This window comes from Microtus ochrogaster, unplaced genomic scaffold (assembly GCF_000317375.1).
Source record: "Microtus ochrogaster isolate Prairie Vole_2 unplaced genomic scaffold, MicOch1.0 UNK6, whole genome shotgun sequence".
In the NCBI taxonomy this organism is placed as follows: Eukaryota; Metazoa; Chordata; class Mammalia; order Rodentia; family Cricetidae; genus Microtus; species Microtus ochrogaster.
The window spans coordinates 12,510,675-12,527,809 of record NW_004949104.1 but is presented as its reverse complement, the minus strand read 5'-3'; the positions used below and the strand labels follow the sequence as shown (position 1 = coordinate 12,527,809).

The 17,135-nt window shown below is 41.2% G+C and overlaps 1 protein-coding gene and 1 pseudogene across 4 annotated transcripts in view; both read left to right on the top strand.

Annotated features, from left to right (window-relative positions):
* The window catches only part of LOC101987930 (E3 ubiquitin-protein ligase ZNRF3), a 262,088-nt gene that overhangs the window by 31,288 nt on the left and 213,665 nt on the right, over positions 1 to 17,135 (top strand). The window lies entirely within an intron of this gene.
* LOC106144321 lies at positions 13,400 to 13,959 on the top strand (annotated as a pseudogene).

Here is a 17,135-nt window from a genome sequence, read left to right as displayed (position 1 = left end):
TGAGTGCTGGGATTAAAGGAGTGCACCAACTACTACCACCTGGCTCTCATTGGATTTCTTACATGACTTCCTATGTCTCAGATAAGGGATGAGGGCCACAGATTTAAAAATAACTCCATGTGGCTAGCATTTATTGCTGACTTTTGCCAGGCATTGTGTTAAGCAGTGGCATGAATGACCTCATTTATTCTACCCCAGAACAGCCCAGTACTGTTAACTGTTCTTGTCCCCATTTTATAAATGAGAAAGGAAACTGAGGCCAGAAGAAACAATTTGTCCAAAGTTTTACTTTCTACTGTTCAAGGGTGGTAAAAAGAGATCCCCCATCACACTGACTTTAGAATGTCTTTGGTGTTTTTTAGAGACAGGGTCTCATTATTTAGCTTACCAGCCTCCCGAGTGCTAGGATTTCCAGGAGTGTGCCATCACATCAAGCCTTTTATTTGTAATAAAATAGAAGCTATACAGTGATGGAGGTGAGATTTCATTCTGTATTCCAGACTTGGTCAGAAGTTGTTTTTATACAAATGGGAACTAGTTTTCTGTTGAAATGCCTTTTCTCTGTGCTGAGGCTTTCTGAATTGAAGATCTAGTTGTTGTGCCTTTGCTCTTGGGTTTGGTCTTTCCTTAGCCTGGAACCAGAGTTTGCACTTCCTTCAACGAGTTGTAGAACCTTCTTTGACCCTCCTTTGTTACTGGAGTTGGGGCAGACGGGGGTGGGTGCTGGGAAAGTTAGAGGGATTTGCCCCTACTCACACATGGGGCCTGACCCTGGACCAGGCTGGCAGGTTCTCAGTGTACTGGCCACATGCCTCCTTCCCACCTGAATTTCACACAGGAAAAAAGATGAAAGGACTAGAAATGACAAGTCAGGAGCAGAAGGGCTCTCATTTGCAAACTGTTTCTTTTCATCTTCACCCCTTTGTTTCTTTACACACACACACACACACACACACACACACACACACACACACACGAGGAAAATACCCCTCCCTCAACTTGTAGCCCAAGCACATGGCTCCCTCTAGTTCACGGAGGGGCAGCTATTTCTCTTTTAAGCGGCCAGACCTCTACTCCCAGTAATGTATTTTCTTAGGGTCGTGGATCTCCTCTTCCTGTCTGCTACTCAGCTGCCTGATGCCACGGTCCTCTGGTCCTCTTTACAAATCCCTCAGAGCCTTTTGCAGATTATAGGATGGGGTCTAAATCCTGCCTTACCTTCATAGCCTAAATCTCTTGGTTGTTTGTTTCTGTCAGTCATCTTTGCATGATTTTAGTGTCCTGCAGAATCTCTCACCCCAGTCAAATGGTTCTTCCAAACATGCTTTGACCACAGCCTGCCCTTCTCTCAAGGCTGTCATCTCCAGGAACCTCTCTTGGACCAGTGTAGTAGAGTTGTCTCTGCCATCTCTGAACTTGAAACAACCTTGTCTGGCTACTCATTTGAAATTTAATAATATATTATTTTGTGTTGTTTAATTTATAGGTATGTAGGTATGTTTATCTCCCAACTAAAATACAAGCTCACTAAGGTCCATAATATGCCTTGTAATTATTGTTTGTTTGTTTGTTTGTTTGTTTGAGAAAGAGTCTCATTGTAGTTCAAGCTGGCCTGGAACTCATGGGATTCCTCTCACTTCAACTTCCTGATTGCTGGGATTACAGATGTAAGCCACCATATCTGGCCCATTATTTGACCTCCCCTTATACCACTATAATAATACATTTTTCTCTTAAAATATTTTAATTACCTTTAGCTGTTGTGAGGTCATACTTAGTTTTCTAGATCCCTTCTTTAGTTTGTGTGCGTGCCCTGCCTTTTGGCCTGTGTGTATGAAATTCTGGCCTTGAACACACCTAGTAGTGCTGTCACATGTCCCTTCCTCAGTCAGCTCTCCACCAGTCAACTCTTCTGTGTCTGATCTATATGTGGCATGTTCTGTTTGTTGTACTTGAGGGAAGAACTGTTGTTTGCATCCTTTTACTTTTGGCACGTTTTTCTTCTTTGTGCTCCAGTATATATCAGAAGTGTCAGGTGTATATCAGAAGTGCCAGCATTAATAGTTCTTGATTAAAAAATACAGAAACAAGCTTGGAGAGGTTAGGCCACTTAGGACCACACAGCTAATCATTTGGGGGCAAAGTCGATCTTACGGTGCAGCCCAAGAATGTGACCATGTCCCATGCTTAGCTCCATATGTTGGTGCTGGGAATCCAGTGGCTTGTCATGTACCTGCAACACATGGAGGGAAGGAGTTGTCCAAGGGAAACAGCAGTTTAGAAGGCTTCTTCCAGGGACCATTTCTAATTTGGTTCCCACAGAGCTGCTTGTGGAACCTCCTCACTGTTGTATAGTCATAGGTAGTTCTTTGCATGGATGGGCTCTCCCCGAAGTGAAAAGTTGTGAAATTGTGACACTGATGTCCCGGACAGTGTAGGAAAAGTGGACTCTGGTCTGCATGCCCTTTATTTCCTATTATAGTAACTGCCCTGGAGACACAGTAGGAAAGTCAGATGAAATCTTCCCTCCCCTTCACCCAGTCTCAAACTACTAAAGACCTGTGAGGAAATTGGGCGTGCTGATTGCCTCTGTAGTCTTAGTGCTGCTGGGAGTCTAAGGTGGAAGGCTGTGAAGTCTGATGCCAGTCCAGGTTCCGTAGGAAGACCCTATCTTTTTTTAAAAAAAAAAGACTGCAAAGGAATAAAACCAGCAGAGTTAGAAGTTAGTATATTTTTTTGCACGTGTTATGGTGCACACCTTTAATCCTAACACAGGCAGGAGGATCTCTGTGAGTTCCAGGCCAGCCTGATCTATAGAGCAAGTTTCAGGACAGCCAGAACTGTTGTATGGAGAAACCCTGTCTTGGAAAAAAAGCACCCACACACAGAAGAAGAAGCCAGTGTCTTTTTTAAGCTCTCATTTGTAGGACATTGTTGCACACATGTATACTAAAGGAAACAAGGGTGTAAAATGCAGTGGACATTCATATACTCATCACTTGAGTAGTTGTCAATCCTGGCCAGGTTGTCTCATTCAAACCCCATTCCTGTATTATTTGAAGCAAAACCAGCCATATTTTTCTTGTAATTGTTCATTAAATAGAAAATCGAGATTAGTACATTAGTACATGAGAGGCCAATGTTAATTTAGTGATGATTCTTTCCTAGAGCCATTTCCCTACCTGGCTCCCCTCCACCCAGAAAATGTGTGCCCTTGAGTACTTGGGAGGGAGGAGAGGATGAGAGGCTAGTGTCTGGTAGCTAGTGACCAATGGGCACACAACCTTTGAGGCTCCAACCCTGCACTGGCCCCTGCGATCAGAATCTGGGATCCTGCTTGGGCGCCTCGATGGTATCAGCTTTGCTGCAAGCGGGAACCACAAGATCAAAGGCGCCGCACTCCAAGGCGCTTCAAAGCCGCCTGAGCAGCTCGGATTGATGTCGAGAATGAGAGCGCCCTGCTGATGTAATCACAGCCTGTGAGACAGGTTCTCCTTTTTTTTTTTTTTTTTAAATTTAAACAAAGACTCCCCTTGTTTATTTAGCGAGGTGAAGCGGGCTATGCAGGGCACACGTGCAGTGTGGGTGTGGGGGGTGTCCACTCTAGCCTGGTTTGGTTTGTGGAAGTGCAGCTAGTAGTGGCTAGTTTGCAGGTAGGCTTGCAGATTTTTCATAAAAGACAACCTGTTTGTGTTGGTAACAGTTAATTTCCTCACACTTTTTTGAGATGTTCAGGTTTGTTCCTGGATTTCAAATCTTGAAAGCAGCATTCCTCAACAGAAGAGACCTGGTGAAGCAGTCTGTGGGCTGCCTAGCCAGCCTGCCTTGGCCATATCTTGAAAAGAAGCTCACCTTTCTCTCTCAAGAGGCTTGTTGTGGGCAGGAGCTTCAGCATGTGGCTAAGTACCAGGATTAACCCATCTCTATACTTGAATATTCATCCAATTTCTATAATAATTACTGATATTTTTTTAAATATTTATTTATTTATTATATATACAATATTCTGTCTGTGTGTATATCCGCAGGTTAGAAGAGGGCACCAGACCTCATTACAGATGGTTGTGAGCCACCATGTGGTTGCTGGGAATTGAACTCAGGACCTTTGGAAGAGCAGGCAATGCTCTTAAACCACTGAGCCATTTCTCCAGCCCCCAATAATTACTGATATTTGACATTGGCCAATCTTGGGTATTACTAGATTACACCGTTCCCCCAGCCTTTAATAGAGGCATACAACTCTTTGATACCCTGTAATGTACTCTATGGATAAATAACCGTATTTTGTTTTCTTGCCTAGTGAATCTTTTTTTTTTTTTAATTTTTTAAAGTTTTTTAGTTTTTTGAGACAGGCTTTCTCTGTAGCTTTGGTGCCCGTCCTGGAACTAGCTCTTGTAGAGCAGGCTGGCTTTGAACTCACAGAGATCTATCTGCCTCTGCCTTCTGAGCTTGCCTAGTGAATCTTACAAATTTTTGCACAGACAAAGCAGACTTTCAAGTTGAGCCAGGGTGTTAGATGCTAAGTTCCTTTCCAAGACACTCCCCTCCCCCCCAATCAAAGTTCAGGATCTGTGGACTCTGTAGCATTTCCCAGTTTAAATTTAAATCATAGTGATTGAAATCTACCTTTATGTCTTACATAGGTCCCAAGCAGACCTGCTATGTCTAAACCATATTGCTCTTCTCTCTTCCCATGTCTGTTTCTCTTAGGATAATCAGTGTCTGTTACTCAGCTAAGGAACTGATATCTTCCTAGATTATTTGTCCTTCTCTTGCCTCATGCTTTTTCTGTCTGACCTTGTACATAGAAGCCCTAGAAGGCAAGAATGAAATTCATTCATTTTTTTTCAAGCCTTCCTCCCCTCTCTTTCCTTTCTTTTCCAACTACAAATGATTTCCCTTACCTTCTCTACAAGCACATTCCCCAAATATTTCATTGTGAAAAACTTCCAGCAAAGGAGCATAGAAATAATTTTACACTGAACACTCATACATACCTACCCCTTATATTCTACCACTAATGTTTTACTATATTTACTGTTCTACATATTTACCTATCCATACATGACTCTTTCTCCTTACCCTTTTCCCCAGACAGGGTTTCTCTGTGTAGTACTAGCTGTCCTGGAACTAGCCCCGTAGACCAGGTTGGCCTCAAACTCAAGAGATCCACCCGCCTCTGTGTCCTGAATGTTAGGATTAAAGGTTTGTGCCACCACTGCCTCTCTCACGTATGATTTTAATATTTACAACACAAGTACATGTATATCCAGCTTAGGTATGCTTACCTATATTAATGATTGCAAGGGGTTTTGAGGGCCTCTTTTAAAAAATTATGTTAATGCCACTTTTATTTGTAGATTTTTTTTATCCTCACACAGGTTGGGAACAAATTTGGAGATCTACTTCTGTATTCAAACATTCAAGGGAGCCCAGGAGGTTGCAAAGACCAAATGCTACCTGGTAGCTGGGTTGGCTGTGGAGACCCTGTTATGCTCAGGAGACTTGCCTACCTAAGTGTCTGAAATAGAACTTGCATATGGTACATGTGTGTATACGTTGGTTTTTCAACACAAGGTTTCTCTGTGTAGTCCTAGATGTCTTGGAACTAGCTCTGTAGAGCAGGCTAATTTTGAACTCTCGAGGATCTATCCTTTTGTCTCTGTCTCCCAAGTGCTGAGATTAAAAGTGTGTTCCATTTCCTGCCCAGAGAGAGTGTGTGTTTTGAGACAGTATCCCTTGATGTAGTTCTATCTTGGAGCTTGCTGTTGTAGACCAGGCTAGCCTCAAACTCAGATCTTTTTGCCTCTACTTTCTAAATGCTGGGATTAAAGGCGTGTGCCACTAGTGCCTCCTAAATTGGGATTGAAGGTGTGAACCACCATGACAGCTCCCATCTCTTTATAAGTGCAGATTTTGACACTTTTATTTTCATAACCACTCATGAGATAACTAGAGGTATTGTGGAATGTAAAAGAAAAAAGAATATTGACCAAAACTGTTTTCTGTTTTATCGTAAAACAAGAAATTCAGGAGATATTTGAGTTTTATTAAGAACACCACGAAGCCAGTGGTCTTTGAGTAATATTTGAATGTAGAGGGAGAAAAAAAGAAATCAACTCTTACATTAGGAGTTTAGAAGTGACCTGTTTGTTATAGAAGTGTCTGGAGCTCCTAGGAGTTCCTTTTCTTTTTTTTTTTAAAAAATATTTATTTATTTATTTATTTATTTATTTGTTATATATGCAATATTCTGTCTGTGTATGCCTACAGGCCAGAAGAGGGCACCAGACCCTGTTACAGATGGTTGTGAGCCACCATGTGGTTGCTGGGAATTGAACTTGGGACCTTTGGAAGAGCAGGCAATGCTCTTAACCACTGAGCCATCTCTCCAGCCCCAGGAGTTCCTTTTCTTACACCTGTCAGGGTCTCCATCCCAGTGCTATCAGCTTTTAAGTCAATTCCAATTTGAACATCTAGGAATTTCTAGATGTTGTAAGTAAAAGGATCAGAAGTTGTTGGCAAATGAAAACAGTGTGTTTTTCATAATTTTTTATACTTTAAGAACAGCCTGTTTGTCTGAGACTATTAGGATCTCTAGGTGGTTGAGTATTTTAAAAAGGTCAGTTCATTTGAAGCACAGAATGGTTTAAAATGATAGTTTAAAATTAAGGGTCTAGATCCAGGCTTGGTGGTGCACACTTGTAATCCCAGTACTTGATAGGCAAATGGATCAGGAGTTCAAGGCCAGCCTCTGCTTCATAAAGTTTGAGGCAAGCTGGGCTATATGAGACTCTGTCTGGAAAAAAAAAAAAAACTAAATTTAAGGGACTGGTAGTGTGTAGTTCAAGCAATAGAGCACAGGAACTAAAAATGAAAAAGTAAGGCTTGAATAAGCTTTCAAGCCCAGGTCTTTAGGAATAAGACCGCCAGCCTTGTACTAGTTTCAACCCTGATACATCACTTAAATATACACTTCCTTTTTTTTTTTCTGATAGCAGATCAGAAATTTAAAGATAGTTAATAAAGCTACCAGGAACCTTCTAGAATTTTACCAGTTTCCCCCTTTGAATTTTCAAAAATTTCAGTTTGTTCTCAGCAATTTAAAAAAAAAAATTGACAGGGTTTAAGAGATGGCTCAGTGGTTACAATCACTGGCTGCTTTTCCGGAGGACCTGAGTTCAGTTCCCAGTATAGCTCACAATTGTCTGTAACTCCAGTTCTAGGGGATCCGACACCCTCACACAGACATACATGCAGACAAAACACCATTGCACAGAAAATAAGAATAAATAAACATTTTTTTTTAAAAAGAGAGCATTATTTAATCTTTCCAAAGCATTTGACTTAGATTTCAGATGATAAAACTTAAGGTTTTGCTTTGTAGTATTTAAGTGCCTAATTATAGGAGGTGAGCTTTCCTAAGCAAATATAGATGCAGACAAGTCAGCTGGTGGGAACAGTGGAGCAACTATAGTTTCCTTTCTAGGAGTGTGCAGGAGGTAGGTGTAGGCGGAGACAGCACTTTCATTTCCTGGCTACCCAGACCCAAATAATCTTACAGAAACTATATTAATTACAACACTGATTGGCCTATTAGCTCAGGCTTTTTATTAACTCTTACATCTTAAATTAACCTATTTATATTATTTTGTGTATCACCACGAGGCTGTGGCCTACCAGTAAGGTTTTGACAGTGGTATCTTTTTCTCCTTTGGCAGCTACATGGAGTTTCTCTGACTTCGCCTACTTTCTCTCTGTATCTCTTCCAGCCTGGCTATATTCTACCCTGCTATAGGCCGAAGCAGCTTCTTTATTAACCAATGGTAATATAAAACATTCCATGTTGGGCACCATTTGTAAACAGAGACTGCTTGTTCGTTTCCCAACTGCTCAGACCCGAATAATCACACAGAAACTATATTAATTACAACAGTGCTTGGCCAGTAGCTTAGACGTATTCCTAGCTAGCTAAATTAACCCATTTCTTTTATTCTGTGTATTGCCTTGAGTCTGTGGCTTTCCTAGGTAAGGTTCCAGTGTCTGTCTCCTTCGGCAGCTACATGGCGTCTTTCTGACTTTGCCTACTTTCTCTCTATATCTCTTTGAGCCTGGGCTATATTCTGTCCTGCTATAGGCCAAATCAGCTTCTTTATTAACCAGTGGTAATAAAACATATTCATAGCATACAGGGGAATCCCACATCAGGTGGGGGCAGCAAGCAGTAGTTGTTGACCTTTTAATGCATGAAGTTACCCTTAGAGAAAAGTTGGAGAGCTCTCAATAAAAGAGTGTGGAAGCACATCCCCTTTCATCCCAGCACTCAGAAAGCAGAGACAGTGGATCTCTCTGAGTTCAGGACATCCAGGAATGTTACACAAAGAAACCCCGTCTTGAAAAAACCGAAGTACGTGTGTGTGTGTGTGGGGGGGTGGTGCCTGCTTCCTTAAGAATAGAAGAGTGGCTTCAAAGCTCCATTTTTCATGCTTTCTGCATGGGTTGAGGGGTGGCTGGTGGCTACTTTCCTTGGGTTTCTGTCTGTCAATGGGAATGATAGTAATGCTGGCTTTTTGCTGTTGAGCAGGTTGTCCTGCAGGTCACATAAAAGGAATTGTTATATTGTTATATTAATAACATCACTTTGTTATTAATAAGCCAGCTATTGCTTAGCCTGAGAAAATGATGTACTCTGCTGTTAAACTAGCATGGGTGTTCTGATGTTGGAGTTGAGAAAAGGGGAAGCAATCAGAGAGGCTACTACACTCTTAGGGAATACGATGTATCCATCTGTTAAGTTGTGGAGTCTCTACTGCAACCGAGGCTGCACACCTTCACCAGCGGCACTTTGGGTGGTAAACCTGAGCTTCTTTTCATCTTTAGGGAGACAGAGGCAGGTAGATTCTGAGTTCAAGACCAATTTGCTATTCTATATAGTGACTTCCAAGACAGCCAGTGTTACATAATTGAGACCAAGTCTCAAAAAAATAAAACCACAACAACAAAAAAGTGAGAGAAGAGAAAGAAAAATATCCCATAGTTATGCTCACAGATCATTGTGATGAACCTCAGTTGAGGTTACCTCATTTTAAGTGACTCGAGTTTGTGTCAGGTTGACAAAAACTAATCAGAACAATTGATCCCTTGTCAACGGGATACACAAATACATCACTATTAAACCATAACTTATTTTGCTTATCCGAGAGATCCTCATGTTCATATCATAATATAATACATAATGAAACTTTAAGAGTCCCATTTTTCAAAAAGAAATCAAAGCACTTTAAAAATTCAAAGTTTCTTTGAAATAGTCGAAGTCTCTAAACTGGGTTCCTGTATAATGGGATGGACAGGATAGACAAAACAAGTTAAGTACTTTCTTACTCTAAAAGAGAAGAACCAGGGCATAAGAACAGCCATACTTAATCAAAACCAAAGCCTAGCAGAGTAATTCCAGATCTTGTAGCTCAATGCCTGACTGACATCTGGGATGTACTACAATCTTCTGGGCTCCAAAAGGGCTTGGGCACACCTATGTTTCCAGCTCTGCCTTTAGTAACACACAGCGTGTCCTAGAAATTCAGGCCAGCTCCACTTCTGCTGCTGCCTTTGGTCATTCCACAGTCCTGACAGCTCCAGTATTCTAGGGTCTCCATTGCAACTGAGGCTGTAACTTAACCAAGGGCCTGTCCTGGCCTCTTACTGTCCCAGGCCTCAGCTTTTCTCTGTGACTCCTTCAATTCTGGGGTCTCTCCTGCAACTGAGGCTGCCCCTTGGGTACTAAGTTGTTCTCTTCGACCCCTTCAGGTCTTCAAAATCAGTACATATTCCTGTGTTCCGCTGCCAGCTTTAGATCCAGCTGTGGCCTTCTCTGGACAACAGCTTCTGTGTACTGACCCTGTGGAACTACTTCCCAGAAGATTTCAACTCAGTGATGATGGTGTCTAAATCACAGCTGATTCTTTAGCCCCATTTAATTAGCAGTTTCAGAGAAACACAGGTTTTACTTCCATAGGTTCTTATTTCCAAATATTACACAAATAGCATGCTAGTTTTTGTTTTTCCCAGAAATTTCATATTTCTGTTTCATCATCTGTTTTTTCTCAATATCTTCCAAATTCCTACAACAGCTCATTAAGGTCAGCACTCAATGACTTTTCCCGCCCAAAGCCCTCAAATCCTTTCCCCTCAAAGGCAGTCTACCCCCCTACACACACACACACACACACACACACACACCCAGTCTAAAAGGTATAAAGAACACATGGTCAGGTTCATCACAGTAACATCTCACTCTCTGGTACCAATTTTTGCTCTAGTTTGCTTCTGTGGTGGCAATAAAACACTGACCTAAAGGGTTTATAAGGAAAAGGTTATTCAGCTTACAGGTTAGAGTCTATCATTGAGGGAAGCCAGGGCAGGAGCTTGAGGGAGGAACTGAAGTGGACCACGGAGGAATGCTGCTCACTTTCCATGCTCATTTTGTTTATACAACTCAGGATCACCTGCCTAGAGGTGGTACTACCCACAAGACTACTCCCACCCCTTCCCCATATATCAGTCAAGAATCAAGAAAATTCCCAACAGCCATGCCCACAGACCAGTTTAGCAGAGGTAGATCTTTAATTAAGATTCACTCCTCAGGGTCTCTAGTTTGTATGAAGTTGACAAAAACTAACCTTACACAGTCACCATGTCTAGCTGTACTCATCTTGACTCAGAAATTTCTTTGCTCCGTAGATACACTCAGAATAGAGAAGTGTGCTTCTGTAACTGGAATCCTGGTGTCTAGAAGGGTGACCTGATCCTTCACCTGCTTGTTACTGGCTGGCTGGCCTAAGGAACTGCCATAGAATAGCTTCACTAGCTTCATGAGGAGTTTCTGTAGCCCTCCTCAGCAGCAGTGACTCTTCCTGAGAGTTGCTGTTTTTTCCCCTCTGCCCATGTCCCCCTTCTTCCTCTCTTTTCATTCATTGTGATAGAATGGAACAAAACAGCTAATTATATAAAAACAAAGGGTTGCTAGAGAGCATTAGGTTGAAGCTTTGGTGGGCATACCTCTGTGTTGCATATATTGTAGTGGCCAAATCTGTCAGAGTACACCAGTATTCTTATTTCCAAATAATATACTATAGAATGCAGACTTCCCTCTGGTAGCAAAGATATATTTTAATAATAGCTTGTGGTTTTTAAAATATCACCTAAACTCTAAAACAAAGGCATTCTTAATTATACCCCAAATTTACCTTAATCTTCTCTTTATTCTCTTTAATTTCTCTAGATAGTATTGGAATTTACTTTTAAAAAATAGGGATTAAATAAAAAGTTGCTTAAACACAAATCAATTGAGGCTTCAGTTTTGGGTATAATTCATATCGTTTCTGAAGCGTACTCTGAACTTGAATGAATTCACAGCTGGGTAAGTCAAAGACAGTTACCTGGTGCTCACCATAACTATTAAGGAGTTAACATTACCTCTGCCATGCTTAAACATTAGCACAAGGGATTCCTCTACTATGTCTGTTCTCAACAAAAACTTGGAACACTTTCTGGCAGTCAGCTTTGTTGTTTATTTGAGGAGATGCTAGGACAGGATGAGACTAGACATTAGGCCACAGCAAAGGAAGGTTCTTGATGATGTCCAAAGGAACATTGACCTTGTGATTCCTTAGTTTGCTCTTTTAACATTTTGAATCCCTTGTTAAAGGCTTTCCTGCCCCCTGTTTACTTGGCTCTGGGGTAGAAAAAGGAAGTGATTATTTTATTGTGAAACAGAATAGTACCTCTTTTTCTGTTGGGGTACTAACTCAAATTGAGACCGTGACAGTGATACTGGGATGCAATTCAAGTGCTTTATCTTAAGGATTAGGGTATTGATACTTACTGTCTAGGCCACTCAGATTTGGGAGGGTAGGGGAAGGGAGTTATTGCTTTACTGTACATGTGGTCATTTGGTTGTTAGCAAAAGGCTGTGTGACCCAGAAACCTTTTTTTAAACAGGGCACTAGGAACTGAACTTAGGACTCACATGTGCTAGGCAAGGGCTATACCACTGACCTGTATTCCCAGCCCCGACCCAAGAAGAACAGAAATAACATTTTGACTTATCAATGGGAAGATCTCAGAGGCCCTGAATAGTGCCTCTGCTTTGCCACCTGCCAGCTGCTTTAGCGCTATGGCGCCTAATAGCTTGTCAGCCTAACATGCCCCAAAAAAGTTTAGCATGTTTCTATATAGTATGCCTTGTAGTGGCCATTTCTCTGCCTCTTATTTACTTTGAAAAAACCTTTAGAAATTGTGCTGATGAAGTGTATTGAGATTTGGCATTGAAAAGCCATTCACAGATAGTTTTTGTTTAGCCCTCCTGTACTCTTGGTTTTAACTTTCTTTTTGGTTTTTTAATTGATATTTATTGAGCTCTACATTTTTCTCTGCTCCCCTCCCTGCCTCTCCTCTCCCCCCTTCCATCCTCCCCCAAGGTCCCCATGTTCCCAATTTACTTTTTATCTTTTTCTACTTTCTACTTCCCATGTAAATTATATCTATATTAGTCTCTCTTAGTGTTCTCATTGTTGTCTAAGTTCTCTGGGATTGTGGTTTGTAGGATGGCTTTCTTTGCCACTTATAAGTGAGTACACGTGATAATTGTCTTTCTGTGTCTGGGTTACCTCACTCAAAATAATGTTTTCTAGCTCCATCCATTTTCCTGCAAAATTCAAGATGTCATTATTTTTTTTCTGCTGTGTAGTACTCCAGTGCATAAATTTACCACATTTTCCTTATCCGTTCTTTGGTAAAGGGGCATTTAGGTTGTTTCCAGGTTCTGGCTATGACAAACAAAGCTATAGTTGAGCACATGTCCTTGTGGCACGATTGAGCATCCTTTGGATATATACCCAAAAGTGGTATTACTGAGTCTTGAGGAAGGTTGTTTCCTAATTTTCTGAGAAATCGCCACACACTGACATCCACAGGGGTTGTACCAGCTTGCATTCCTACCAGCAATGCAGAAGTGTTCCCTTTTCCTCCACAACCTCTCCAGCATGAGTTGTCACCAGTGTTTTTCATCTTGGCCATTCTTTCAGGGGTAAGATGGAATCTTAGAGTTGTTTCGATTTTCATTTCTCTGATGACTAAGGATGTTGGTCTTAATTTTTGTCTTAAAAAAAGTCACTTTAAGCTGCCACTGGTGGTGCAAGCCTTTAATTTCAGCATTCCAGAGGCAGAGGCAGGCGGATCTCTGAATTTGAGGCCAGCCTAGTCTATAGCATGAGTTCCAGGGATGCAAAGAGAAACAAAAACAAAAAAAAAATCACTTTAAAGAATTGTAATGCCAAAAGACAATGCTCATTAAAATTTAAATAGTGCTCTTCCTGTAAGTGGCCTGAGTTGACCTGTAAAGATGGTTTGCTACTCTCTTGACCCAGAAAACCCTACAAAATCATGCAAATCAAGAGGTTCGAATCTTCATATTCATTTTAAAAACACCCGTGAAACCACTCAGGCCATCAAGGATATGTATTCCCCAAAGCCACCATGTATCTGGAAGATGTCACCTTAAAGAAGCAGCGTGTGCTGTGCTGGCGGAATGATGTTAGAGTTGGTTGGTGCACCTAGGCCAGACAGTGGAGCTGGACACAGGGTCAGCGGCTAAAAAGGAGTACAGAAGTTTTGCCATATTTGCTTAAAAATGTAGAGAGTGATGCTGAATGCAAGGGCTTAGATGTAGATTCTCTAGTCATTGGGCATATGCAGGTAAACAAAGCATCTAAGATGCACCAATGAGCCTATAAAGCTCATGGCTGGATTAACCTACACTTGTGCTGCCTCTGCCACATTGAGATGATTCTCACTGAAAAGGAACAGATTGTTCCAAACCCAGAAGAGGAGGGTACACAGATTTCCCACAAGAAACTGAAGAAACAAAACTTACAACACTGGAATCAATTCAGCATAAAATAAGTTTAGATAAAAGTTTAAAAAATAATCTAAATAGTGAATGTATAGAAGCCCTTCTACCCAACTTTTCTTACAGTAGATAGGTTTCTGGTTTTGATTTTGAATGCATTTAGCTACACTCAATGTGGTTTTGCTTCGAATATCCTGTGCACTTGTTACGAGCTTGGGACTTTTGTGGATACAGGATGCTTTAAAATATACCATAACAAAACCTTATCTTGTTTATGACTCAGACTACGAGGCAGGACATACTTCCAAGCACTTGTAGGGGAGTGGTGCTTACATTTTTTTGTTTTGTTTTTTTGAGACAGAATTTTACTCTGTAGCCTGATTGGCCTGGAACTTTATAATCCAAAGTAGACTGTGGTGGCTGCTATCTCACAGAGATCTGCCTGCCTCTGCCTCCTGACTGCTGGGATTAGGGATGTATGCCACTTTGCATAGTCTGAGCAACATTTATTTTAGGCCCCCAGTTTCTCTTGTAGATGTTTTAGATACTGTCCTGCTTTCTAGACATGATTTTTTCCTGTTATTTTTCTAACAGGACTCTACTGGTATAGAATTTCTGTATTGCTTAGTACACATAAACCTATCTATGTCTGGAGGTATCACTGTTGAGTATTCTAATCATGTGGTTCCTTCCAGTTCTTTAGGGTCATAAAGCCCTGTTTACAAGTGTGCAGTCCTGTTCTTAATCAGTTTTGCTTAATTTTTTCTTATTCTAAGTTCTTCACCTGAAGTATACTGACTGGCCTTCACTCCTGCGAGTACAGATGCAGTCTCTTTTTGTACATTTGGAAACTGGCCTATCTCCTGTTGAGTGGATGAAGTATCCAAATTGCTACCACCAACACAGATCTGATCTGCCACCTCCTTCCATGTCCTTCAAGATTTGTTGGTTTTTAACTTCTCATAGTTTAGAAGATGTTTTTCCACAGATTTTTCACTGTGGATTCTGGAGGCCTGTTTCTAAATTTAAAATAGTCCTTGCAACCAACAGTATAATAGCATCTGCATAGAGGCTCCTAACATGAATTCCCAACTACAACTAACCCAAGGGAAGGAGAAGGGAGTACTGTTTTTGCCTCAAGGAATTCTGCCTATATTTGTTGTCCTTCACCATTAATGAGAAGCCTGAGCTGGAGCCTCATCACTTATATTTTCTGGTGCCATCTGCAGTGAAAGGGGAGCTTAGAGTATTATTTGGGTATATAGCTGGTGTAATTTAGGAAGCTAGTCTCTTGTTTTCCTGGGCACAGACTTCTTGTGTCAGTCAGTTACTCTCAAGTATCTTCCCTGTCATTTACCTTGAAGCATTTCTTTGGAGTATCCATTGGTGCTTCCAAACTCACGAGAAGTTCCATAGGTCCTGATTTCAAGGATAGTCTATGTATATTTAAGTAATATTCTTTTTTTCTCTTCTCTTTTCTTTTCTTTTCTTTTTTTTCTCTTCTTTTTAAGGTTTTATGAGACAGGGTTTCTCTGTAGCTTTGGAACCTGTCCTGGAACTCGATTTGTAGATCAGCTGACCTTAAACTCACAGAGATCTGTCTGTTTCTGCCTCCTGAGTGCTGGGATTAAAGGTGTGTACCACCACTGCCCAGCTACTTCAGTAACAGTATTATGCTGTGGCTAAAAGACCTGATCTCATTTAGTCACCACCCAGGCTGGACCTGCACTAGTCTTTCTAGCCTTGATGACTTCATCCATGGTGGTTGTGACCACCTTGCCCAGCCAATATACTATACCAGAATAGTTTTACCATTTCAGCTTGCTGGCTCTTGCTTAGGAGTGCATCATAGTCCTCCATGGTAGAACACCTAACTCCACACCTGGACTGTGACATCCACTCCTTGGGCTCAAAAAAGTAACTGGAATAGATGTATCATCATGGGTAGGTTACTCTGTTTCACACCTTCTCCTCTTCCACCCTAGACAGTCTTTGCTCCAGCTAATCATAGGTGAGAAAAAAAAAACTGATTGGTTTTTAGGTAGAGATTTCTAGAAGTTGGATTTCTGTTTTTCTTTCTTATAGCATGTTCAGAGTTTCATTAATGGACAAAAGCATCCAGTTGGTGCTTGGAAAAGTATAGCACATTCTCTGAAAATTGAAATAAGGGGAAAAAAACCCAACAGCCGTGGGGTTTCTGCCACAGGCAGTAGTCAGCAATCTGAGGATGCTACAAATACTTGAGCCCACAGAACAGAAGTGAAGGAGGATATGAGAGGTCATCTCCAAAGCAGAGCTCACTGCCTGACTTAAGCACCTTGTTCATCTTAGCTTTACACCTCCAAGTTTAGGAGTCTCTAGGTCCTTTACTCCAGCTAGTGCTATTAATTTAAAACTGGGACTAGAGGCCATTCATTTGGAGATGAAGATCAGAATCTGCCAGTGGAGAAAGATGAAGATCAAAATACGCCAGTCTTTTGCACAAACTTTTTTTTTTTTTTTAATACAAAAGAAAAAACCTCATGCCAAATTTTCTTGAGCTGTGTCTCTGCAGGCATCTCAGAGGTTCCCACTAAACTAACTTGGGGGCAGGAAGTAGGTAGAGCAGGTAAATCACTGAGTTTGAGAATTGCTGTGCCTGAGTTCCATAGTATGTACCATGTTTGGGCATGTGGTGACTCTTAAATGCTATTCATCCATCAGCACACTGACCCCTTTTTCCAGCTTCATTGTTCTATTGTTTTGACTGTGAAGTGGCACTTGTTACAAAACCAGTTTCTGTGATCTAGGACGACATTCTCTAGCTTTCACATACATCAGAATCATCTGGCCCCACCTCTTGGGAGACTGATTCAGTAGCTCTGGGGTGGGGCCTGAGAATTTGCATTTCTGACAAGTTCCGAGATGCTGCTGCTTCTACTGATGTGGCATTCTTCCTCTGAAACCTCAGGTATAGAAGGTGCAGGGAGAGAAAGGTATGTGCATTCTGATACAGATATACTTTAAACAGCAACATTCTGTGTTGCACTTGGTATTGTTTTTACCCAATAATTATTTTATTTTGGAGTAGTTTTAGATTTATAGGAAACTTTTGAGACAGAATAGGTAACTTACAGCCTTTATAATGAAAACACACATTTTCTTTCTTTTTATTTTTAAATTTATTTATTTATTAAAGATTTCTCGGGAGGCAGAGGCAGGCGGATCTCTGTGAGTTCGAGACCAGCCT